This window comes from Equus przewalskii, chromosome 7 (assembly GCF_037783145.1).
Source record: "Equus przewalskii isolate Varuska chromosome 7, EquPr2, whole genome shotgun sequence".
In the NCBI taxonomy this organism is placed as follows: Eukaryota; Metazoa; Chordata; class Mammalia; order Perissodactyla; family Equidae; genus Equus; species Equus przewalskii.
Genome location: NC_091837.1, coordinates 13,974,785 through 14,001,451, shown reverse-complemented (window position 1 = coordinate 14,001,451; position 26,667 = coordinate 13,974,785). Strand labels below are relative to the sequence as shown.

The 26,667-nt window shown below is 47.8% G+C and overlaps 1 long non-coding RNA gene across 1 annotated transcript; it reads right to left on the bottom strand.

Moving 5' to 3' along the window:
- Positions 1–10,454: 10,454 nt before the first annotated feature.
- Positions 10,455–25,680, bottom strand: LOC139084900 (uncharacterized). The gene is made up of 3 exons (XR_011542837.1): positions 25,477–25,680; positions 12,429–12,516; positions 10,455–11,329 (listed from the first exon to the last, which is right to left on the bottom strand). It is a non-coding gene; the product is annotated as an uncharacterized lncRNA (long non-coding RNA).
- Between the last annotated feature and the right edge of the window lie 987 nt (positions 25,681–26,667).

Genomic DNA, 26,667 nt, shown 5'->3' with positions numbered 1-26,667 from the left:
TTCTGACACTTGGGATTCTCTTTTCCTTTATTTTTTATTGTTGATCCGAGACATGTACTGGAAGCTTTTCATGCTATATTTTATCCAGCATTCCTGTGTGTGTGGAGTGTTGAGAGGGCTCTGATGTCGGCTCAGCTCCCATATTGGCTGGGAGCCTCTGAACTCTCACTGTACCCTGATTGGACTGATCGGCTTATTGCACACTCTTCGATGGCGACCAGAGGCAGGAGAGCCGTTGAAGCAACAATCACTGGGATTGTTAAGAAGTCAACACAGGTAGAACACTGAGACCACATGGATTCATGTTCACATGGCTTATTTGCAGGAGTCACGGCCATGTTATTGGGGAGAGAAAAGAAGCATGCCCCATGCCAACAAGTCCTCAAGCTCCTGACTTAGGGCATCACTTTTTATCCACAACCCGATAAACAAAAACAACAATTAACACAGTGACCCATTGTTGAGTGCCAGGCACTTCTATAAACAGGTTGCATAGATCAACCCATTTAATCATCACAAAAACCCCGTGAGATAAAAATTGTTGTCACACTCCATTTTACAAATGAAGAGACTGGTCCAGAGAAGTGGATCCACGTGCCAGAGGTCACACAGCTATGAAATGGCAGAGATGGGATTTGAACCCAAGAAGTCCAAGTCCAGATCTCATAGTCCTGACCACTGTGACACAGCTATGATCTTCCTTTGTCTTCTGCTTAATGTCCTCCCAAACTCCACTCGAAAACCTTTCTCTTGAAATGTCTTTGGTGTTCAGTCTCTTCTTTATCATTAGGTCTTTTCATCTAATTCTAGCGATTCAATGCATTCTATTTCTTGCAAGAAGAGATTATTTAAACACCCACATGATTATGCCTCCCCTCTCCTCTCCTCCTCTTCCTCCTTCTCTCTCTCTCTTTCTTACATGGAACTACTTATGAGGTATGTTAACCACACGTAATTAACTCAATGCATTATCCCCTTTGTAATACATTAATCCCCCTCCTGAGCAGTACCACCATCAACCTCTCTGTGGCAGCTGGGTGAACTCCAGCAGATTACATTATCAGGCAGAATTTCAGGTGTACTTGGTCCTGGCTTACCCTTGCCATCATGCTACAAAAAAGTACAGACACCATGCCTTTCAGTCATGCCTGCACAGTGGAACGGCATGGGGAGGTTTATAAAAAATACAGACTCCTTGGTCCGATACCTAGCAATTCTGGTTTAATTGCTCTGTATGTGACCTGGGCATTAGGAGTTTGAAAAGCTCTCTGGGTGATTCTTATGTGCAGTCAGGACTGAGAACCACTAAAATGATGCAAGTGATCCCCCAGGATTCTGTCATGACTGCCTTCTAGTTGGATCTGGGCAGACATCTCACCCTTCTTGGCTTGCCCTTATACCTTAGAACTTGAGCGTGCATAGAGTCATCTGGTGGGCTTCTGAAACACAGATTTCTGGGTCCCCCCCCCCCGAGTTTCTGATTTAGTAGGTCCTGGGCAAAGCCTGAGAATTTGCATTTTTAACAAGTTCCGGACAATGCCAATGCTGCTGATCTAGGGAGCATCCTTGGAGACTACTGTCTTAGAACTATTCTTGCTCTTAACGCCCCCTCCAAGTGCTGTTCACTACCATGGTTCAGAACCCCATACCCCCGTTCTTGTTTTCCTAACTTGTCCTTCAAGGTCATGATCAAGTCTTCCCATTGGGTCTCCCAGGACTAGCCCAGCTGGGTGGCCTCTCTTCCCTCCCCACTGCTGGGAGCTCCTTCTCAGTAACACTCATTGTGGTTGTTAGTTACAGGTCATAGACTTTAGAGCTGGAAAGATGCTTAGAGTCCAACAGCGTAAAACTTTACCTTTAAACTGAAGAATTCTTTTCATTCAAATGAAATCCTACTCCCAGTGGCAATATTTGAGATCCACACATGGGTTGGGGCTAGCAGATTAGGAGCATCACTATGTGAACCTCTTTTTCCTTCCCTCTGGGGTCTTGAGGCTCTTGGGGAGGCACTTGGGACCTGGGGAGCATAATTTGGAAACCACCCATTATCCAAGCTTTTAATTTGTAGAGGAGGAAACTGAGACTCAGAGAGGATGACACACCTGTTCATCCATTCAATATCGTTCATCACCAACTCTGTGCCAGGCACGGTGCCAGGTTATGGGGATGGCAAACAGGATGGAGAAGCCCATGCCCTTGTGAGCTTTTATTCTAGCTGGGGAGATAGTAAATAAACACACAGACAAAATGTTCACAGATTGTGATAACAGCTAAGAGAAAACCCAGTGTACATTAGAATCTCACGGGTTCAAGGAGGGTCTTTATGAAGTGACCTTCATTCTGAGTCCTGAGGATGAGAAGAAACCAGCTATGTCAAGAGCTGGATGGGGGGCTGGGCAGGGGTATTCCTGTTGAGCCTTTTGTGTAGGTCACAGTGGAAAGTCTGGATTTGATTCTCACGGGGCTGGAAAACCAGAGGGGTTTAAGCAGAGAGATGACAAGATCTAATCTTGTTCCTCCTGTGATTTTTCTCCTCGGAGACATGGATGGGTATCAATCTTTGTATTTTTCACAGTATCCCATGCAGAGTGAGTCCTGAGAATATGTGTTGCTGGCTGATTGCCTGAAGTCAGCAAGGATTTATAAGCCGTCTTCTGTGTAGCTTGCCATCTTCTAGACCAATCTCTCTTAAGCTATTTTGGGTTTAGAACCCCTCAAGTGTCCGATCAGAGCGATGGAACTGTCCTTAGAAAATATCCTTACACACTTGCGCACCGTGTTTTGCATAATAACAGTTCGTGCAAGCCCTGAGGCCATCTCAGGACCTTGGACAAGGACGTCCTGCCCTGGAAGCCGCCTCACCTACCTTTCCTCTGCAGACCCTTGACTTGGCTGGATAGCATCACCCTCCTGGATTTAGAATCAGATTATTTTAATATCTTTAAGTTCCAGCATTCCTGCCTGTAAGATGGGTGAATGCATATGTCACAGGGGACTTTAAGAATTAAATGAGATAATGTGGAAAGGTGCCTAGCACATGGGTGCCCAGTAGATATGAATTACTTTCCTTCCCTCCTTGGCAAGAAAGAAAGAAGCTCCTTGTGAGACAGAATCTCATAGTTGTTAGGAACCTGGCTCTGGTGGTAGATAGATGAGAATTGAATCTTCTGTCTCTAACTCAGTTTTCTCATCTACATAATGGGGATAAATATTTCAAAACACTTAGTATAGTGCCTGGCATCTGGCAAAACCTTTGATAACTAATTTCTGATAATTTTGATACTGATGATGCTACCAATATTGTCTGCTTGATGCTGTGCCTTGGGCCAGGAATAGCAGGGCTATAGGACAAATTGAAAACACAGACTTGATTCTAAGGAGCTAAGACTTTTGGGAGCTCTGCTAGTCATGGAAAACCCTTCTAGAGTGTTGCCCCGTGGAACCACCTTAGCTAAAGACAATATGATGCTCATGAAACCCCTTTCCCTTGGACAGCTCTGCCAACTTTCTGAATGCAGGTAAATCAGAGTGGAGGACAAAGTTCTGCAGGCACCAGAGATGGACCTGCTTTCCTCTGGGGATGCTTGGTAACATGGAAAACCTGCAACCTCACGAGAGAGCAGAAGGACCATTGAAATGAGGCCAATGCCTAATGCAAGAGCCCGCTCTCTCCCCAGCTTAATTCTATTTCGTTAAGTAGTGATGGAATAAAAATTCAGGCTGGTGGAAGATGAGATTTGCAGCTCTATTTGATCAAACGCCTATCGCTGTCGCTTCAAGCCAAACAGGCTGCTTCATAAACAGATAAATAAATCAGATGTCAATGGGAAATAAAAAGTCATGGCTAAGAATGGAATGAGAAGAAAATCATCCCCAGCTGTGGGCGTTATACCCAGGCTGCAGTGGGACCCCCGAGTGGCCGATGGAGGATGCTATGGATGGGGATTCACCCTCAGTAAGCAAGCCCTTAGTAGGGAGCACCATCCGCCTCAGCCAAGGTCGTCGCAGGGAACTGTGAACAGCCAGAAATTGACCCTCCACCACTAATGCTCCATTTGTGGGATGAACTGGGCTGTGTGGGTAATAATTTATGGGGAATCATTAACCTAATGATATTGGTTCTCTATAAACTGCTTAGTCTGTCTTAGGGAAAATGGATTTCATAAATCTAGGTGGAAAATTCTGGGTGACTCATGGAAAGCCCATCAGCAGGGCGGGGATGGGTCAGCAGACAGTGAAACTCTGCACTGTTGGCTTGGGTGAAGGGCCTGGAAAGTCACCCCTTCATTTTCTTGTATCTGCCTGCCCAGACAGTCACACAGATGGAAGCAGGAGAGGCCCCGGGTTGAAAAGTACAGGCTGGAGAAAGGGATGTGAATTCTCCTCGCCTTGGCTTTCAGATCCCATGTGAGACCTGCTCTGCAGAGTCTAGTAAAGGGGAGAGGGTAGCATTTCCAGTGCGGGGAATTCCTGGACTGCAAAAATCATATCTTTCCTCATGTAGAAAAACTTTGACAAGTTAAACAAGTCAGCTTCTGCATTGTCGGTGTGCCAGGCTGGCAGGGTCACTTCCAGGGGCACCAAGGAAGCCTGAGAAGGTGACTTAAGAGATTGAATGATGAGCTGGAGCCAGCGTGCTAGAGCTGAAAGGCAGGGCATTTAGGGCTAGAAAAGATAGAAAGGCAAGTGCAAAGGCCCTGAGGTCAGAGCAAGAGTGGCCTGTTTGGGGAACAGAGAGTTTGTTACCATTATCAGAGGGGTAGGTATATTTATCCCCATTTGAGAGATGAGCAAACTGAGGCCCAAGGAGATTAGGTAGATAATTCCCATCCACCCTAGAAGATGGGATTTGCAGGAAGTTGATGGAAGCCAGTCCGTACAGGTAACCGCTGTCACAAGGCGAGGGGTCAGGAAACTACAGCCTGTGGGTCACATCGGGCCTTCATCTGCTTTTGTAAACAAAGTTTTGTCAGAACACAGCCATTTGTTGACATGGCTGCTTCATGCCACGTGGGCCGGGTTGAATAGTCATAACAGAAACCTTATGGTTGGAGAAACCTAAAATAGCTTCTATCTGACCCTTTACAGATAAAGCTTGCACGACCCTGCACTGGACAAGGACACCTCTCTCCTCTCCCTGTGCTCCTTGTGGGGACAGATGACAGTCTTATGGCCCCTGGGGATACGCATCATCCAGTCCATTGCATGGATCCCATAAGAGGAAGAAAAAACTCTGAAAATTTCTTTCTTAAGGGAGCAAACAGGGAAAAAAGGTCCCTTTCCAGTAGGTGGAAGGTCCTAATATCCAGGGAGAAGCATTCGATTCTTTGGGCCCTGGGATTACCTCCATCACAGACGATATGGGGCGGCCACTTTAGATCACATCGGATGAAAAAAGAGCTTGGGCTGAGAAAGCCAGAGTGCCCCTCCATCACCAGCAGCCAGGTCTGTGTCCCAGCAGTGTGCTGTTTCCCCAGTCATTGATGGGGGTTGGGTCACGTTACAGGGAGCCTTCTACTCCCTGAGCCTGAGTGATGGGGAAGCTGGGATGTTCTCCCCAAATGCATAATGGGAGGCATCCTTCCCACAGGGAAGCCTTGTTGAACGGAGGATTCTCCCTTCCTGCTTCTGCTGGAGCTGCAGCATGTGCAGGGAAGAGGAAATCACAGCACTCAGAGTCAGCCCACCTGGCTTCAGATCCTCCCTCTGCCGTGGAGCAGGCATCTGATTCGAGCCAGCTGCTTAATGCTTCCGAGTCTCAGTTTCTTCATCAGCAACTCGGCAATAATAATAGCACCTGTCTCCTTGCATGTTATTAAGATAATATAAAACACGAGCCACTGGGTCATTTAAATTCCTGTTTTTGATTTTGAAATTGGAAACAAAGACTATATTTCCCAATCTCCCTTGGAGCTGGATGTGGGCACGTGAGTAAGTTATGGCCAATGAGATGCAAAAGGCACCGGTGTCTAAAACTTCTAGGAAGTATCTTCTTTTTTCTTCTTTCTGGAAGCTAGAAGGTGGGCATGATGACTGGAGCTGGAGCACCCATTTTGAACCACGAGGAGAAAGCCTCATGTTGAGATGGCAGAGCAACAAGCCAGAAGGAGCCTGGGTCCTGAACCCATTAACTGAGGTTTTCGATTCTGTGAGAGAGAAATAAACTACCATCTTACGTAAGCCATCTTTAAATTTTGAGATTTCTCCTCCTCAGAGTAGAATGACTCCTGATATACTAATTACACAGCCTCGAGCAAATTTTCTTAACCTCTCTGAGCCTCAGTAACCTCATCAATAAAATAGGTTTAAAAATCTCAACCCCTCAGAGACGTTGTGCGGATTCAAGGACACAGTGTGGTGGTTTTCTGCTGCCTCAGAAACGTTTTGTGATTACGCCCTTGAAATCCAGATGTTCAGGCTCCATGCTGAAGCATTTGAATCACCACGTCTGGAGCTGAGAGGTTCGTCCCTTCCTCCTGCTTTCAAAGTCAGAGTGAACGTTAAGAGATGTGGGCTGCGTATATCTCTCAAGGGGCTCACCCGCTTGGAGGGGGCCTTACCAGGCGTCCAGCCCACCTCACACCACCTGCTGCAAAGACCCCTCGGCCTCACTCTCCTAAGAGGGAAGAATGATTTTCTGGGTAATGACAGTGTGTGCCGTCAGCAGCCGCCAGCTGCTCGGCCCCATCTGAGCCGCTTGCTCTGAGTTTCTGTTTAAAATGCAGCGGCATCCATGGATTATGGCTTTTGGGTTTCCATCTCATGACGGATCTTTTAATCTAATTAAGGGAAGGCAAAGATGTTCCCCTGTGCTTTCAGCTGCAGGGAGCTCTGATTCTTAAACAGAGCACACTGGCTGAGAGGACTTGATTTAGGAGCAGGAAAACCTGGGCCCTATGCTGGCTGTGTGTCCTGGACGAATCACTTAACCTCTCTGAGGAGTCAGTTTCCGCCTCTCTGAACTAGGCTTTGAGCCAAGCCCTTTGCATGCATTAAAAAAAAAAAAAAAAAAAAAAAACCAATAGCCCCATAGGCAGGTGTCTTCATTATTCCCATTTTACTGATGGGGAAACTGAGGCTCAGAGGTGCTAACTAAATAGCCCAGATCACACAGCGAGGAAACGGTGTGAATTTGGTAGAATAATAGGATCTGGCTGAGGCACTGTTCTGAGGATGAAATAGTTGAGTGGCTCTAGAGTTTAGTACTGCTCTTACCCAGTGTATGCAACACTTACTGTTGTAACAATTAGCTGCTATCATCAGTGTCATTATTATGCAGGTGTTGTCAGTGGAAATGGCATGGGGGCCAAGCAGCATGGGACCATTCATGAAAAGCAGCGTTCCCCTCCAGGTGCAAGAGAGCACAGGAGAATCCTCCAGACCCACAGAATCATCTGTCCTGGGCCGGATGTGGGCTGATGTCCCAGGGGGTGGATGACTCCTTGGATATTGTCTCTTGACCCTGAAAGCTCTCGGCGGTGAAGACACTGGCTTTTTGGTGGCAGCCTCAGTTACCTTGTTTGTTTTCATTCCAGCCACCCTGGATCCTGCGAAGTGCATCAAGCCAGACGTGTTCACTCTCTCCTTATTTTTATTTCTCTTCTACTCAAGAGTCTCAGGAGAGGAGAAGAGAAATCAGTGAATAATCGAGAGTGAACCCACCACCTAAAATCTACCATCAGCATTTTACTGAACTTGCGTTATTGCTTCTCTCCCTCTATGATATATTTGACAGTAAATTGCAGACATCAGTACTAAATACTTCAGCATTTTTTTAAAGCTTCTGAATCAGGTGTGGCCCTGAATCCTGTCCTGGCAGCCCAGTGGGTGTGGTTCAGATGGACACAGAGCACCTGAGGTACAAGTGGAGGTGGGGATCTGGACCCTTGAACCCCAGAACCACCTTCTCATCTGAGCGCAACCCCAAGACCTTGGGGCTCTGAAGGGCAGAGTTTGAAAGTCACTACTGCTCATTTTCTGGAAGAGGAAAGAGCTTGGTTGGGGGCGGGGCCGCTTATCCCGAGTCGTTCATTAATTCGTCACAGATTTGGTAAGCACTGACTCCAGGATTCTTACACAGCCTCCTTTGATAATTTGATGGGTGTAATGGACCTTTCCCAGGAAAACTGTGCCTACACTTTGGGGGTGGGGTTCGCAGACCCCTCAATCCATTCATGATTCTCCAAGGACACAGTGGACTGACACTGGACCCTTCAGCCATGCGGCCTCCCTAAGATGCTGGAGGAGGAGGGCACCCTGACCTGGAGGCCTCTCAGATTGTTAAGCCACATCATAGCACCTGGCTGAAGAGAATGTGTGATGAGAGAGAGACGGAAAGATAAGAGGGAACAGCTGAGGGAGATACATCAGAGAGATGAGAGAGGCAGAACAGAGTGGAGAGAGACCTGGAGAGAGAGCAAGAGAAGCCCCTCCCTCGGGAGGCTCTGGGCTGGCGGGGAGGAGCTGGGCTCACTTAGAAAGCAGCTGCCTGTTCACCCTGCCCTCTGGCAGCCTTCTGAACTGCTCACACGCTGGCAGCTTCCCGCAGATGCCAAAGCAAATATTCTCAGAAGAGTGCTTGGCATCTGGAAGGAGGGAAGGGAATGTCATCTCCAGTAGCAGCCCAGGCAATGCTGAGGTCTCAAAAGCATCCTCCATTTCACTACCCCCTCCATCCTCCCTCATCTCTGAATCTAGAGGTCCCCATGATGAACAAGCTTCTTAGTGGGTGAGGCACTGGCCTGACCCTTAGGGACTCCGCTGCACAAGGCAGAGGCTGGTACAGCAGGCCTCCTGGGTAGCACTGAGAGGACACGCAGAATGAGGGGGTCAAGGTAGAGTGGTCCATGATCCCAGAGAGAGGCCAGACCCCAAACCCAGAAGAGTGAGTGAGGGCAGGTGCAAAGAACAGTTCTCTGGTCTGAACTCTTCTGCCACTCAACCTGCAGACACAGAGAGGGTGGGAGAGGAGGATAAAATATGAGAGACAATGAGAGAGAAGAGGAAGGGAAATATCAAGAAGGTCAGGGCGTAGTCCCTCCCTCTCTCCATCTACCCATCCATCCATCCATCCATTCATCCACCCATCCATCCATCCATCCATCCACCCATCCACCCACCCATCCACCCATCCATCAATCCACCCATCGACCCATCTATCCATCCATCCATCCATCTCTCTCTCTCTGTACAACATTCACCAAATATTTATGGACCATCTGTCATATGCTCAGTGTGTGCTAGGCACTGGGGATATGGCAAAGAATATGACTAAACAGGTCCCTACTATCAAAGACCTGATGTTCTAGAGTGAAGATACTCAATAATCAAGGAAATAATTTTAAAAACCTGGTAGTGATAAGGACTTTGATGAGAATAAAACAGGATAATTTGCTGGAGATTGAGAAATGGCTTTATTTTTAAAATTAATTTTTAATGGATAACACAAGCACATGATTCAGACTTTCAAATATAAATTTAATTTTTATTTTCATCAAAACAACTCATGAATATAGTTAAAAAACCCAAAGAGCACAAGAAGGATGGGCGAACAGGTGCTTGGGTCTATAGATCTTGCTCCAGATTACCAAAACAATTTAACATGTTATCTTATTTGATCCTCGGGACGACCATGTGAAATAGGACTTGACAGCCCTATTTTACAGATAAGGAAACTGAGGCTCAGAGCAGTTAAATGATTTCATAAAGTCACATTCTTAGGAAATATTAGGGCTGGGTCCCTTCAGCCTTGGCTTTTATGTGGGTTATATATGCAAACTGTGGACCCAATGATTAACCCTAAGGAAATTATCTTGGATATGTAGAGATTTCATTATGAGGATGTTCATCACAGTGTTGTTTATAATGTCAATAAATGGAAAGGAACTTAAATTTCACCAACAGGGAGTTGGTTAAGTAAATAGAGACACAGGGGAATTCTGTGCATAATCCTACTGTCTATCTGATCTCTCTATTTATCTACATATAATCTCAAAAGAAATACAAATGTTTATTGGCGCCTCTCAAAGAACATCAAAGGGGACTCAACTTCGTAATCCTTAACCAACTCTTCACTGAGCCCCCTTCCCCATTCCTGTTTTCTCACATCCCTGGGGTTTCCCTAATATTTACCCCTGAACTGCTCCCTTTCCACTGACACCCAACCATCTGAGGATCTTGCCTTTTCTCCCCTTCCTCATTTCCTTCCACCTGTATCCTTTGTCTCTTACAAGATGGAAAAAAAAACCCATCCTCACTTACCCAACTCTTTTTATACCAAATTTTTCATCATAAAAATCTCAGGAACCCCTCCCCACCCCCCCACCCCCCCCACCCCCAGTTAAGACAGAATTCTTCCTATTGGAGAGAGAAAAAGGAAGGCTGAACAGGCCACCACGGAGTTATCTTTAGCAGGTGGAGACAATCAAAGATGTAGACAATCAAATATGAAGCTGTTTTTCCTCCATCACACTTAACATTTTAAAAGCTTTGTTATTTTTGGACAAAGTACTTTTCAGAACACGTGTGCCAACTGGCAGGCCCATAGCTGTGTGGGAGTGTCAGGAATCCTCTGTGACTATGAAGCCCCTTGGGATGGATGATTGTGAACTAGGGAAAGAATTCTGGAAAAATCCAAAGTCGGTTACCCCACCGTGGTCTTTGGCTTCCAGAGAGGCAGAAAGAGCTGTGCCCCAGGCAGCTGCTCCCTCCTCTGAAGAGTTAGAGTGGAAGTAATTTTCTGGTTTGGGCCTAGATGAGTGAAAATAAATCATTTTCTTTTGGCACCTGCTTCGAGACGGAGGGACTCCATAATCTTGTCTCTATTCAGAGTCAATTTAACACGGTATTGACATTCCTAGATGGAGGGAAGTGGCCGAAGACAGATCGACTCATCAAGCTCTAGGACAGGTGGAGTTGATATTTCAAGCAGCTGCTGGAAAGGGATGTGCAGGGGGCTCATCCTCATCTGTCTGGGAAAGGTCTGAAAGGTGGAATTTTGACATGGGTTCCTGCTGGGAACTTCTCAGCCCTCTTCTCCTGGAGTCCCATCTCCTCTTTCCTGGGGAAGCCCATTTCACATGGCTTGGGTGGGCTGACCCCACTCTGGCCAGCCACAACTATGAACATGTAGCCACATGTAGTTCATCAGAATAGCTCCTCTTTCCGGCCACAGTGATTGGTTTGATGGTGGGCTCACGAACCAACCTGGCCAGAGCCCTTTGTAGGATTTTTCTGCTGGAGCTCTTGGAAAAGATGGTTTTCCTGCTGAGATGGCTCAACGAGACAATATGAGTCCAGGGCTGCCAATGGCTGTGTTTCCCATCACATCCTGAGAGGCAAACAGAAAAGAGAAACAAAGAGGCAGAATTCCCTGACAGAGTCCAATGTGAACTCCTGGATCCAGCTATGTCTGAATCCCAAACCCACTCTGGGATTTCCTGTTTCAAGAGCCAGTATATGCCAATTTTTATTGAAGCTAGTTTGGGTTGGGTCTCTATCACTTGCAACTCAAAAAAATCCTGGCTGTTACACATCCAATATGAAAGGGGTTATAGCGTTTTATGTGGCCTCTCTAATCCATAACCTCGGTCTCCACCTACCTGGCAAGAATTCAACTCAATTCAGTTCAATTCAGTTCAATTCATCCAACTTGTTTTGAGTACCTACTATATACTGGACATTTTACTAGTTCCTAGGGATTCCAAGATGATTAAGTGCCCAGCTTTACTCTTAGGAAGCTGAAAGTGACTCATAAACAGTCATTGATCAATGAGATAAATGTTCTCACATTCTAAGTGCAGTGGGACCAGAGAGAAAGACTGACCCTCGCGATTCTGATTTGGTCTGGAACCATGGGCTGGGGGCTTGACTTGAAGCCACACAATGGGCAAAGCCTTTTACCCAAGATTCATAAAATATTCCTTTATGTCAACAAATGGAGGCAGGCGATGGAGATTATCAGAGTGGAGGAGGTGTCTAAATCCACTGGGAAGGGTCCCTCTGTCCCTCCGCAGAGCTCAGAGACTCTCTGGCTACTCAGCCTTCTCCTTGGGACAAGTGACAAGGAGCTGGAAGGAAGCTCAGATCTGGGTCAATAACCCAGTGCAATTGCTTCATTTTACAGAAGGGGAAACCAAGGCATGGAGAAACTTGTCCATGGTGACCCATCGGGTTAATGACAGATCTGAGCAGGGACCATTTATCCTGTCACTCAACTGGGTGCTCATTCCACTCCCCCCTCTTCAGAGATTGTTGTGAGATTTGTACCTAGAGCTGGAGGGAGACAGAGGCTGGGGTGGGATGGGGTAGGGGGACAGCTTGAGTGTGTCCCACATCCTCTGCCAGGCTTTTCCTTCACACCCCATGAAGCCTTCCCCTCCCCACCTGCATTCTCCTCCTCTCCTCGAGGGGAGCCCCTTTGGTCTCACCTTTGAATGGTCTGTGGTCCATTGTTAAATTTCCTGCCTCTTCCTCCCACAGTTCTTGTAACCAGTTCTGCCTCCTCCGATCCAGCCCCTATAACAAAGGATAAAACCTCAAGTTTTAACAGGGTCTAGGCTAATAACAAATGAAAGAGCCAGGTGCCACACAGTTGGGAGTGGTGGGGACTGTGGCAAATTGGCATCTCCATACCTGTCTAAAAGGATCAGCTCACACTGGTGCTGCCACAGGAGAAAAGGTAGACTCGGATTGGCCAGATCTTGCATTTTTCAGAAGGCAGACATGGAGATTTTTGTGTATAATTTCCTGTTTAGGAAGACAATACATCTGCTGGGGGGATTAGCCCCAGGCATCAGTTTACAACTCTTAGTGGTGTCGCCTACCTATTGTTGACCCCGGCCTCAGAGTGTGAAGTCAGCTCCACAGACAGAACAGACAAGAAGGAGCCAGTCAGGGAACTTGGCACAAAGTCAGCAGCTGAGAGGAAGGGGCCTCAGCGAAGTTGCTGAGATTCTGAAATCTTGGGTGCGTCATGGTGTGAGTTTTTTTCTGCTGCACATAGCTGCCTCCCGCCAGGCTCCTGCCTGCTGACAGCCCGAGATGGAGAATTGACTTTGAAATGCTAATCACGGGGAAAGAGTGGTATTGATGTTGCTGACTAATTAAGAGCCGGCCTGGTTTAAACTTTGGAGGGCTCCTGCTTGTCTCCGGCCTTGGCAGGAGCCCGGGAGGACGCTGTTTTTATTAAATCGGAGAGATGAGTCAAATGGTTGAAGTGGACAGGGAGCGTGCGCGGTGGAGTTCTTCACAACTCATTTATGGAGACGGCGGGGACCGGGTCTCAGAACGTTAGCCCTGGAGCCAAGTCCGCTCCCGGGTGGCTGCTTGTGGTGAGGGGACGGACTAATGGGTCGGGCTACAGGGCCTGGCTTTGTTGGAACTGAAAGTGGCACCAGGCGACTGATTACGGTGGCCAACGCTGATTTATGGGAGGCCTCATTTGCAGATTCTCTCTGCGGGCTCTGAGTTACACTTGGAGGCTGTCCAGAATTAGAAGCTGCCAAGACAGCTGGCGCTCACAGCCTCTGAAGGCCAGCACCCCGGTAGGCGGGAAAACAAGGGCCGAGGGCCGTGTCCCCACTGCCCTGTGCAGGACCTACTGGTCTCTGGATCCCTGATGACAGTTGATGCTCACCGCGGGCTGGGCAGGCGGTGCCCTCATGTTTCCATTACAGAGGGGGAAACTGAGACCTAGAGAGGATCACGCAGCCAGTGAGCCACAACTGGGATTCAGACCTAGACCATATGACTAGGGCTCCAGGGCTCAGCTTTCGACTCTGCAGCCCTTTGGTCTCTGCCCAATGCCTGGCACACAGGATGCCATATATGTTCATTCATTCACTTACTCATTCCCTCATGCATTCATTCATTCACCAACTTGCATTAAATGCTTCTGCCTGTTGTCTTGTTGGATCCCACAAGAGCCCGGCCAAGAGCCTTGTTCCCCTTTTACAAATGGTGGCGTGAGATTGAAGCGTGTTTATGGACCTACTGCAGCTCACAGAGCTGTGAACGCTGGAGGCAGGATTCGCAATGCAATCTTCTGCCCCGGATCCTAGTATTTCTACTACCCTAGGGCTTTGCGCTAAAAGTTAGCTTCCTTGAAGGCAGGCTAGGGATGTCACACTAAGTTTTCATTCCCGGGGCACCTGGTGCAAAGCTGAGCAAGCTCATTCACTCACTCATTCCGTAGATGTGTCTACAAAATGCCTGTCATGGCTGTGCTGGGAGATGAGGATAGAGCTGTGGGTCCAGGAGACGTCATCCTGCCCTTTGGAGCTCACGTCCTGGTGGGATTGCACACAGGGAGAGAGGCAATGACCACGGCAAGGGACAGAGGTGGGAGCAGGCTATGAGACCCCAGAGAAGAGGCTTTTAATGAGTGTTTCTGCCTCTCACCCCCAGTGCGATGGCTAGTGAGAGGACTGAATCAGGCCAGCTGGAACCCAGGGTGGACAGGTGGCACCTGAGGGTCAGAGAAATCCCCCTGTATATAAAATCTGTATATTATTTACAGATACAGCCTTTGGGTCAAGACAGGCTTGAGTCCAGGTCTATCTCCTCAATTTAACAGCCCTGTGCCCTCGGGAAAGCCACCTCAACTCTCTGAGCTGATTTCTTCCTCTGTAGAACAGATTTCCTAACACTTACCTCCCGGGACTAAAGGAGAAAGAGTCTATGATGCCCCAAGGATAGGGCCTGGCATGTTGAGAGAAAGATAGAACCATGGCTGTTGTTACTGTCATTGCCATTGCTGGTATGACTGTAACCGTGTCCTCAGTAGTCTCTGAAGGCCACCAGACCACATTTGCAGGCCTTGTCCCTCTTGCTTCCTTCTTCCAACCCCCTTCCCTCCACCACTGAGCCCTGACTGAGCACAGAGACACCGCGCTGTGTCGGGTGCAGGGTTGGGTCCAATGGGAACCAGACAGAGTACGCTGAGGGCCTAGGTCCTGACAAACTTCTGTTAGATTGTGCCTTCGTGAGGTCTGGGCCCAGCACAAAGTAGGCCCAGGCTGATGCATGTTGCTTAAAGGAATATATGAAATAAATGAAATATATTTTTTAAAAATGCAAGGAGATCCCTGACCCTGGTAAAGTGAGTGGTTCAGACTTGAGAAAATGGTGGATGTCTGGATAGTAAAAGTCCCCAGTGAACCAGCTCGTTCAATATTTGTGCCCTCGGATGTCCTTTCCGGTTGAATCTGGCTGGCCCTGGGACTCACTTACTTCAACAGCACGTGGCAGAAAGGATGCTGTGCCGTTTCCAGGTGCAAATCTTAAACGAAAGAGAGTTCCTGAATTCTGGCTAGAGACCGTTGCCTACCTGAGGTCCTCCCGAGGCTTGATGGCTCCTGGTGAAGTGAGGGGAGATTAGCAGGTGTGGGGTGTTGGAGACCCATTCCTCCTTGACTTCTTCAGAAGGATGGAAGGGACTGGAAAGGGAACGACTTCCTCACTCTTAAGTTTAAGACCCCAAAGGGAATGGCTTTCTCTCAGTGTTATTCACTGAACCACCCATGTGTGGGCTCTGCACTTGGAGAAAGGCTGGCTCGGGTGACCCAGGGTTTCCCATCAATCCTGTCCAATCCCGGGCTATTGCATCCTTTCATTCACGGGTCCTTCGTATGTCCCTGACTCCCAGGGCCCTGAAAAGGATGCAGTCTGCCCGTCATCTGAGCTCGCCATCTGGAGCTCCCTGCCTTCCCCCGGACTTCTGGTCAGCGGTTAGAGAATAGTATTTATGGCTCAGCGACCAGATGGAGCTGGAATGTCCTGTAGCAGAAAATGGTAGCGAGTGAGAAGTCAGTGGTGCTCAGGCCGGAGCCAGCCAAGTGTGGCTGAATTGCAGTTTTTGCTCTTGTCCCAGAAGGAATGCTTCAATTTGGGGCTAATCAGCTCGATTTCCCATTAACGCACCCCCTGGCTCCTGCAGGCAGGAAGACAATTGGTTGCACTAGAGAGGGGTGTGTTTCAAACCAGGGACATAACTCAACCCACGACAGCCACTTGCCAAGGATGTGGGCATTTTGGTTTGTGGCCCCTCCTTCCCCACCCCCAATTCCTGGCCCTTTTCTCTTGAAACTGCATAGAGGGTATTAATAATGATGCTGACGGTTTCCCTGTCTTCCTGCCGCTTGGGCTGGAGGCCATTGTCAACCTCAGCAGTTGGAAAGACGTTAACTCCCAATGGAAATCTAATGAGGAGGCATCAAAAGATTGACTTTTTGCTGCCTTTGGGGACATGTCAGGGGTCCGGCTTGGGCAAAAGTGTTTCTCTGTCCAAGTCAAATTCCCTGACATCCCCTCCCCCTTAGTCACGGTTTGGATTGATTTGCAACTTATTTTTCAGTAAACAAAATTATTTCATGTAAACGCAGACTTTAATTTTTTTTTTTTTAAAGATTGGCATCTAGGCTAACAACTGTTGCCAATCTTCCTTTTTTTTTTTTTAAGGATTGGCACCTGGGCTAACAACTGTTGCCAATCTTTTTTTTTTTTTTCTGCTTTATTTCCCAAACCCCCCTGGTACATAGTTGCATATCTTAGTTGCAGGTCCTTCTAGGTGTGGGATGTGGGACGCTGCCTCAACATGGCCTGACGAGCGGTGCCATGTCCACACCCAGGATCCTAACCCTGGGCTGCCACATCAGAGCACGCGAACTTAACCACTCGGCCACGGAGCCGGCCCCCGTGGACTTTAATTTGATTGACAAGTAGGGTTCTGTGCTTGAGCCTAGACAGTGCCCCTGCCATCATTCAGGGAGCCCCCAGGGAGAGAACCCACCCTAAGGGAAGAGGTGGCCTGGCATGACACTATTCTAACAGCAAAGCCTGATTGTCACAGAGGCGTGGAGATTTAGAACGGGAAGATGATGGTATTGTGATTGTTGCTCAAATCCATCCTCAACCTAGGCCAGCTACCTGGATGCACGTGTCATAGGGAGAAGCAAAGGGGGAGCTTCTCGAAGCTTGACACCCGAGCAGCAGCACTGGGACCCCTCTGATACGCTGCACACAATGGGGAGAAAGCATTCACGCCCTGCTCTTCATCCTGGACTAATGAGCAACATCAGCACAGGGGGAGTCCTGCTCATTAGAACGGGTTCCCGGTGGGGCAGTGGGAGATGCTGGTGTCCATGGAAGGTGAGAAGTAAAGCCTGGTCTCTGCTAAGCCCAGGGGAGCATAGATGTGCGACGCCTGGAGGGAAACTTTGGGGTACAATAATAGCCCACGCAGTCACCCTGGGTTGCTGAGAGGTGCGAAGGCCCCGTGACCTAGATATTTGAACAAAGTTCAAGGGAGAAGAAAAAAGAAAGATAAAGAAGCTCTTTGAAGGAAGTGTATGTGCTTGCAGATCAGGAAACAGGGTGGGTCGCTCAAAGTCATGGGCCGGCAGGGGTGGCCAGAGAGAAGCACATGAAAGGGCTTGCAAGAGGCCAAGAAGACAACGCTTACCTGCAGGAAGTAGCCAATTAAGGGGGATTTTTGAAGCCAGCAAGTTAAGGCCCAGCGAGCAATCAGTGTGTCTCCTGGAGGTCGTGCTGGACCACAAGCTGGAGAGAAAGAGACCAGCTCAAAGGGCTCATTGGTGCATAGGCTCCCGGTGCGAAAGGCCATTCAGTCACATACTAGGGGCTGTGACTGTTACCTGTCCCTGAGGTGACTACACCTGGTGAATGGCCTAGAGAGAGAATTGCTTCCCCAGAAATGAGGATTCCTTAGGGAGAAAAGGGGCTCCCCATTCAGAGGCTGGGGTCTGGAGGTCTAGAATTCAGAGGAGGAACTCAGCTTACAGCTGGAGGTGACAGACCAAAGTCTACGAGTGAAAAATGGCACCATGTACCAATAATTGGGGTGCCCTGACCCCGGCTGTGCCAGGCAAATGGTTTCTGCCCCATAAATGGCCAGCTGACCACAAGGTACTCAGAAGGAAGAAATCCCACAAGAAGGATGTAGAGTGTGAGATCATCGTTCAGCAAATATTCACTCCCTGGCCCATCTGCATGGAGGACCTGGTATTCCACCCCTTGGCCACGTGACTTGCTTTGGTCAATAAGACACTAGAAGAGATGATGCAAAAAGAGACTTGAAATGCATTTGTACAGTTGGGCTTGTCCTCTCCTTGTCCTCTTGTCCTCCTTGTCCTCTTGCTTCCTGCCTTTGGCATGAGTAGAACATGCCTCTCGAGTCAGACCACTCATCCAGGGAGGATGATGGACACGCAGCAGATGTGGGTCCACCCTGACCTGAGCCAAACCCAGCAGGGCCCAGCCTAGATCAGCCAAATTCCAACCGGCTCACAGACGCGAGAGTGAGCAAAAAACACTGAGCTGGTGGATGGAAAACTTTACCATCTTCAGGCCACGAATGCTTGGAACCCTTTTCAAAACCCATTTCTGCTGCTCAGCAGTCCCGCAGAGAGCCCCACCAGGCTCCGGTAACTAGATACCTCTCCAGCCTTGTCTCACTCCCCTCTCCCTGGGGCCTTAGTTAAGAATCAGGGCTGCCCGGCTTCAAATCCTCATTCCAGCTCTTTCTAGCTCTGTGGCTTTGAGCCTCAGTTTCCTCGTCTGTAAAATGGAACTTTTGGTCACCCACCTCAAAGGGATGTGAGTTTTAAAGGACGTAATGCTTGGAAAATAGTAAATTGAACATTAGCTGGCACACAGTCAATAAATTGTCAACAAGTAGTTGTTGAATAATTATTCTTTTTTGTGGTTGGCACTCATGACTCCAGACCCATTACTTTGGGATTTTACTTCAGATTTGGGGGGCTAGGATGCCTCAATTCATGTCTCCTTGCTAGTGAGTCTGGCCTGCATCCTCAGCCGCTTTGACAGACAGGAGGGCACCCTCTGAAATGCCCACACACTTTGATTTCCCGTTGGAGAGGCCTCTGCAGATTCTGGGAGGTTGATGTCAACTGTTGAGAAGGAGGGCATGAACCACAGCTTTCCAGAGGGGTTAAAAATCAGACCCTAGGCAGGTGCCACAGATCACAGAGAGTGGGGCAGGTCCCAAGCATCCTGTAAAGCTGGATCCCTTCCTCACTGTGAGGAGTCTGAACCCCAGAGGATGGATATTAGAAGACCAGTCGGCCAGCCAGATTTGTAAACACATGCAGAGTAGCTGAAGGATTATGTCAGCCTGGACCAGGCGGATGGAGCATGCACCGCACTTCTCCTGCCTCCGTCTCCGTGAGTGAGGGAAGGCCCTCCCCCTCACCTTGTCCCAGTGGCCTTGGCTCTCTCCAAAGCAAGAAGATTGTGGAGGTTCTGTTGGGGTCTGTGCTCTGTGAATGGAGGGGGCACTTGGGACCAGCAGTACAAAATTGTCTCACTGAGGGCGTAATTGAGAAAGAGATGCATTTTTATGCAGTGGATCGTTGATTCTAAGATGTACATTTTTTTCCCCACATTTCAACAGCTATGAAATCAGGATGTTTCTTACCATCAACTGACATGAAAGTGTTGTCACAGGGCAACTGGCACCATTTTCTCATGTCTAGTGGTTCATGATATAATGTGTGACTTACAATCAATGGCATCTTAGATCCAGTGAAATTTTTTTTTTCAGGAAAATTAGCCCTGAGCTAACATCCGTGCCCATCTTCCTCTACTTTATATGTGGGACGCCTACCACAGCATGGCGTGCCAAGCGGTGACTTGTCCACACCCGGGATCCGAACCGGCGAACCCTGGGCCACCAAAGCAGAATGTGCGAACTTAACAGCTGAGCCACTGGGTCGGCCGCTGAAATTTTTTTAACAGCTCATATTTATATAGATTCACCCTGTGCTAAATTCTGTGATTAGTGCTTTCCGTGGATGAGCTCATCAAAAAGACTGTGAAGTAATCCTCATTTTGCAGATGGAAAAACCAAGATCAGAAAGTTGAAGTCACTTGCCCTAGGTGACACAGCAATGGAAAGGCCTCCACTTTTCTCTGTGTTCTCATGCCTAAATTCATCTCTGTTTAGTCTCCCCTATCTGAACATTCAGTTTATTGATAAATTAGATCAGGGTTTACTTTGAAGATCTGTCTATCTATCTATCTATCTATTTATCTGTCTCTGTCTGTCTGTCTGTCTGTCTGTCTGTCTATCTATCTGTCTGTCTGTCTGTCTATCTATCTGTCTGTATGTCTGTCTATCTATCTATCTATCTATCTATCTATCTGTCTGTCTGTCTGTCTATCTATCTGTCTGTCTGTATGTCTATCTATCTGTCTATCTATCTATCTATCTGTCTGTCATCTCTCCATCCATCCATCTCTGTCTCTCTCTTCCCCTCCCTCCCTCCCTTTCTCTCTTCTTCCAGGAATGTGTGCATCCCTCAGGCATTCTTGAGTCCCTAAATCTTTCTCTTAACCCATAATAGTTCTGAGAAATTGACTTCATTCATTTGATCAAAACGTATTTATTGGGGTATCTACTACTATCAAGGTTCCGGGGGAATTATTCTGTGCAAGTGAGAGATGAACAAATCTGTCTCCTGGTCTCGCGGGGTTTGCAATCTCATATTATGGAGAAGTTTTGCTTTTTTGTAGGCCAATTAAAGCCCTATTTTAAATGCACTAGAAAAATCTATTGATCAAACAATGGTGGATTGCACCATTCTCCTTTCGTGGATGTAACAGGCTGCCTTTGCCTGAGACTCACAAGGTTATAAAAACCTCACTGGGACTAGCAGAGGCTGGAAAAACTCCCATTTCATAACTGGAAGCAGTTTTCTGCCTGGCAGGTACAGGGGATTTAAAAGCCCTTTGGGGCAAGCTGTTCCTTTGTTCCGGAAAAATCACCTGAACAGGCCCTTTAGCTGCAGAAGAGCAGAGCAAGTGGATGCCAATTGTTTTCAGGGAAAGCTGTGAATTAGCTGTTATCCTGAATGCAGATGGTTAGGCCAAGCTCCTCCGAATTCCCAGGAGACTGTTTTGTTTGGGTTGGGTAGAAGATTTTTTTCTCTCTGTATGAGTTTATTCAGCACTGAGCAGGAGGCGTGGCCCGCCCTGCTTGTCTTCAGAGACGGGCCGTGTGTTCTTGACGAGCACCGCTGGCGGGGAGCTGGGGCAGAGGTCCTGGTGGCTGCCGGAAGGAAGTCCAGCCTCAAAAAGAACCTGGTCCAGCTCAGGGGAGCCCAAGCTGGACTCTGCAGTTGAGGTCATATAGATGGTGTAGGCAAAAATACACAAATGCCACAAGAGCTGAAAAAAAATTTACAAAACCAAGTCTATTCGCCTGTCAAGCAAAAAAATGCCAGTGAAGAATTTCACTGAGCAGGTCACGCACAGAAGGCATGAAGTCAGGAGTCTGAGGCACTCGAAGGGAATTTTCTTGGTGCTATGCTGATTAAGGATCGGAAGCCAGCTCTGTGGACAGGACAAATGGGCCCGAGGTCAGTATACAGACCTGTTGGTCAGGAAAGAGCCTTCGGTTTCCTCCAGGGAGGCCTGGAATTCAGGGTCACTGACAGCGTGTGGTCCTTTATCACCTTTAGCTGATTACGGCCATTTGCGATGAGACGCAACAGTCAGTTTGGGTATCTCCTAGGCAAGTGCTGATGTCCGTGGAAATTGTTCTTTGTGATGCTGGGTGATTTTATTCCCATGCGATCGCCTTGTATCGGGGTCAGAGGGCCAGGCCTCCCCCATTGGTATCTGGCGGGCCTTCTTATAAAGGGAGCCAACAATTCTGAGACTGAGTATACCAATGGACAATGACCAGACCCTATCAAAAACAGAACTCTGACCCACAACCTCTGCAGCGAGCCCAGGAAGCCAAACCGCAACCTCTGAGCAATAAGCCCCAAACAGTAAGGACTTGGTCAATAACTGCCAGCTTCCCTAATTTTGCCCCTACTTCCGACTTAGGACCCTCACAGAAAGGAAAAGAAGCTTCTCTAACCACTTACAAAGGACACTGTGCGTCTAGGCAACCCACCTCCAGCTTCTCCACACCCACAGCCTCCAATCAAGGCATCCCTGAAGGCTTCTCCTTTCCCACTCTACAGCTTCCCCGTGGCTCTACCTGCCTGTGAGTCTCTGCCAAATGCAAGGGGTGGTGGCTGACTGCCTTGCTTTATAGCCAACTCTGAATAAATAGCCTTCGCTTATTCTCATTTGGGTGGTCTTCATTTATTTCCACAATTCCTGCCATCAAATTGTGGGCAGGAAAGGAGGACAGTGGAGGTGGCATTTTAGACAAGGGGAGCTTGACCCCAGGGGTGTAGGTGTGTTCCAAGGCAGCCCTGGTGGAGTGGGATCAGCTGCCCCTCGTTCTTGGAGGCGGGACAGCTGCCAGGCAAAGGGGCAGCTGGTAGAGGCCCCTGGCACGGGCTTGGTGCCCGAGGGTTCTAAGAGAAGCCACTTCTGGCAACAGAAATAAATGACACCCTTGGTTGTAAATCCTTCCTGGATGTTCGGCAACTTCTTGGCAAACTTGGTGGTCTTGGCTGTGCCATAGGGACAGATTAATAAAGGGCAAGGTAGAGGTCAGGGTGGGAATTGGAGAAGACCAGGGAGAAGAATGCCAGGGAGCATGAGGGCCGTGGCAAAGCCCCAGTTCACCTCCCTCAGGAACATGGGCTCCACCCTCCCCTGCGATGAAAGAGGCATCGCCCTTGATAGGAGAGGCCATGTTCCCTCTTCCATGACGCATCAACTATGGCATGGTCACCCTCGAGAAACCTCAGAAATATCTGGGGGAAGAAAAAGCTCTTGCAAAGACTATTATTCTTGCCAGTAGATCAATTTATAACAGTAAAACGGGACAACTGAAATAGTCACCAAGAGGAGACAGTTAAGTCAGCTAAGTTGTAGCCATCCAACGGACCATCATGCAGTCATTAAAAATAATGGAAGTCCCTTTGAAAGACGGGAGATGACTCTCAAAATACACCAAGCAGAAAAAAGTGGGTCACAAAAGTTTGCACAATGTGATGCCATTTTTGTGACAAATAATGGCCACATGGATAGAAAAAGACTGTGAGGTTATTGACCAAAATGTTAACAGTTGTAATCTCTGTATGATGGCCTATGTGACTTTTACTTTCTTTATTTGTTTATTGGTATTTTCTGAAGCTGCCATATAAATATAAATTATAGATTTACACTGGAGAAAGCGAATGTTATTTCGCGTGCGATTCTAACAACAGAGCTGCTATGGCTCTGAGTGTGGGACTCGAGTCTCCTCCTGATGCTCCCACATGCTCCTCCCTGGGGCCTGCCTGGCTGGCAAAAATTCCAAGAAATAAACAGAAACTGCAGCTTAAGGAGATCTGCTCAGGAACAAGCAGGGAGAAGAGCCAAGTTGTTCCTCCAATCGCTCAGCCAGCTGTGTCCTTGGAAGAATAAAGATGCAAAGCTTGGAGAAAGGAAGGATTCGGCGCTCTGGGGAAAGAAAATTGAGCAGAGAAACAGTGTGGGGTGTGGGGGCTTGCTGACACAGGCTGGGGTGGGGGTGGGCTTTACCTGCCCCATCATCTCAAAGCTGCACCCCAAATTATAATATTCTTCTTTGGTATGAACAATGGATGTTTTCTCCATCTTGTGTAGGGTATGGATAAAAGCATCTTTAGACAATTTAGCTGTCTTAATTGATCTGCAATTTAAAATTGAAGTGAGAACAGTGTAGTTGAAGCCCCCCCACACACTGAAATCTGGACGCTGTAACTGCAGACTTTGGAGTGAGTGGCAGCTCTGTTCTCAGGAACACGCAGCAAAACATCTGTGAATGGCCAGCCCAATGAGCTTCAGAAATGGGACCTGCCCTGGCCTATGCGGACACGGCCACTGTGAGCACGCTGCCTCTGGCCAGGCATGGCTGAATTTCCTCCTGCCACCCCCAGAGAGCACAAGACGTCCTACGAGAGTATATAGTGAAGGAAGTCTACCTGATATAATTAATTTCCAGTTCCTAGTTTGTTATTTATTTTTTACACTGGGTCTTGGTCTCCTCAAGAATGATACTTTTGGGGTAATTCATGTACTCATCCACCCATCCACCTACCTACCTATTCATCTCTCCATCCATCCATCCATCCATCCATCTACCCACCCACCCATCCATCCATCCATCCGTCCATCCATCCATCCACCCATCCATCCATTCATCCACCCATCCACCCACCCATCCATCCATCCATCCATCCATCCATTCATCCACCCATCCATCCACCCATCCATTCTTCTACTCATCCACCCACCCATCCACTCACCTCTCCACCCATCCAAATATTTAGCGAGCACTTACTATGAGCCAGACGTTATCCAAAATGGTTTCTGCCCCCAAGAAGCCCAAATTATAGAAGGATAGAAAGACAAGTAAGTTGCTGACCATCACAGAGCAGGATACCCTCATTCGTCATGTGAAGTTTAAACAGGTACAAGCCCTAGGCAGGCAGCTTGGCAACATTATAACTGCAAATTCCCTTTGACCCAGCAATTCCACTTCTAGAAAGTTAATCTACAGAGGTACTCATCCATGTACAACATGACTCATGTACCGGGTTATTAATTTCAGAATTATTTGTAATAGCAAAAATTTGGAAATCACCCAAATGACCAAGAGTAGGGGACCAATTAGGGAAATGACAGTATATCTATACAAGAATATCACGTAGCTCTTCATGTACTGATACAGAAAGATCACTAAGATTCATCTTCAGGTTAAAGAAGGATATGGAACAGTGTGTGTATTATTTTACCATTTGTAGTGAAAGAGAAAATAACACCTGTGCATGTAGCATTTGTCTGCAGACTGTTCCAATGCACACAGAAGCTCTTTCTAGAGAGTTAAAACCTTGAAATAACCCTCAATCAATACAGGAGGGGTGCTGGTGGATAAATACCCGAGCTCCCTCGCCCCTGGGTGGAGAGAAGTGAGAGATGTGGACCCACAGTGGTAACATGCTCATTCGCACACACTGGGGTTTCTTCTCTTCTCTGTCTCACTTCCCTACTCTTTCACCATGCTGCCTGGAAATAATCTCCCAATAAACTACCTGCACCCAACATTTACCTTGAGGACTGCTTTGGAGGAAGCCCAAACTAAGACAACGTAATTGCTTGTATATAGATTGAAAGTAGAAGCACTGACGTCCTCTGGGGAGGGGACTTGGGTGGCTGAGGGCAGGAGTGGCAAGGGGCATTTTTGTCCTAGAACCTTTGTTATCTTTTGAAATGTGTACTATAGGAAATATTACCTATTGAAAAATTAATTCCCATTGACACCAACTCATACATGACACAATTGGGGAAGCACGGGAGTCTCTGGGGGCGCAGATAGGGCGTCTAGAGAAACCCAAATCCAGCCTGTCAAACACAAACAGTGATCCATGGACTCTGGAATCTGGCTACATAGCTTCAAATCCTGCCTCTACCACTGACAAACTGTGTAACAAGCCAAGTTTCCCAAACTCTCCATGCCTCAGTTTTCTCATCTGTACAAGAGGAGATAATAGTAATGGTACATACCTGATAGGGTTGTTGTGAAGTGTCTTAGTCTGTTCCGGCTGCTATAACAAAACACCACAGACCGGGTGGCTTCTAAACAGCAGGAATTCATTGCTCTCAGTTCTGGAGGCTGGAAGTCTGAGATCAGGGAGCCAGCATGGTCCAGTGAGGGCCCTCTTCCGGGTCGCAGACTTCTCTCTGTGTCCTCACATGGTGGAAGGGGCTAGCAAGCTCTCTAGAGTCTCTTTATAAGGTCACTCATCCCATTCATGACAAAGAGCCCTCACGACCTAACCACCTCCCAAAGGCCCCACCTCCAAATACCATCATCTTTGGAGGCCAGGACCTCAACATATGGCTAGGGGGGAACGCCAACACTGAGTCCATAGCAACGTGTAAATAAAGCACTAATATATATTATAGCTCAGTGACGACGCTCCGTACGTGTTAGCTGTTGTGTTCAACTGTGCAGTTTGATCTGCGTGTTTGATCTGATCCCAGTCCATGCATCCTAGGGAAATTTTTGTATCAGTATTCCTCTCCCACCAGCCTCCCAAATTTCTTCATTCAGTGGATTTGCTAGTTCCAGGTGGAGGAAGCAAACATCCCTTTGGAAACCTCCGGATGGGGTTGCGCATCCTCATATCTGCCTGATGGTCAGGCAAAGCCTCACAGAGCCGTCACGGACAGTAGCAGCCCCAGGAACCCATCAGCAGTTGAGGCAACTTGAGATGAATCCACGTTTGGACCCAAAATTGTACCAGGCAAGCAGTTTTGACAAGAAGCTAAGGATGTGCAGTGGCGAGAGAAATGCAATTGGCTTTGGTTTCTGTCTTCCTAGAATTTTTATATCTGCATTGGAATTAGCTTCCTTTTTCGCCCTCTCTCTCACTTGAAGAGAAGTCAACTCTGATAATTAAGCTCAAAGTGGGCTGGACAGCGTCCACCACATCACATAAGTACATTTGCAGCTCTTGCTCCTGTTATTTAAAATGGTGTGATTATTTATGGTACGATGGTAATATATTTCTTTATCCTCCTGTGCCTTCTAGACCCTAAAGCAGAAAACAAAATGCTTTAATAAAAATTAGCATAGTGCTTCCTTGAAGCTGGGAGGCTGTATTATGAGGGCTTGTAGGAGGCTTGGGTTTGGGATGTTTTAATGAATCATTGCCTAATATTTCTTTTCTTGAGACACGTATATGATTAGTA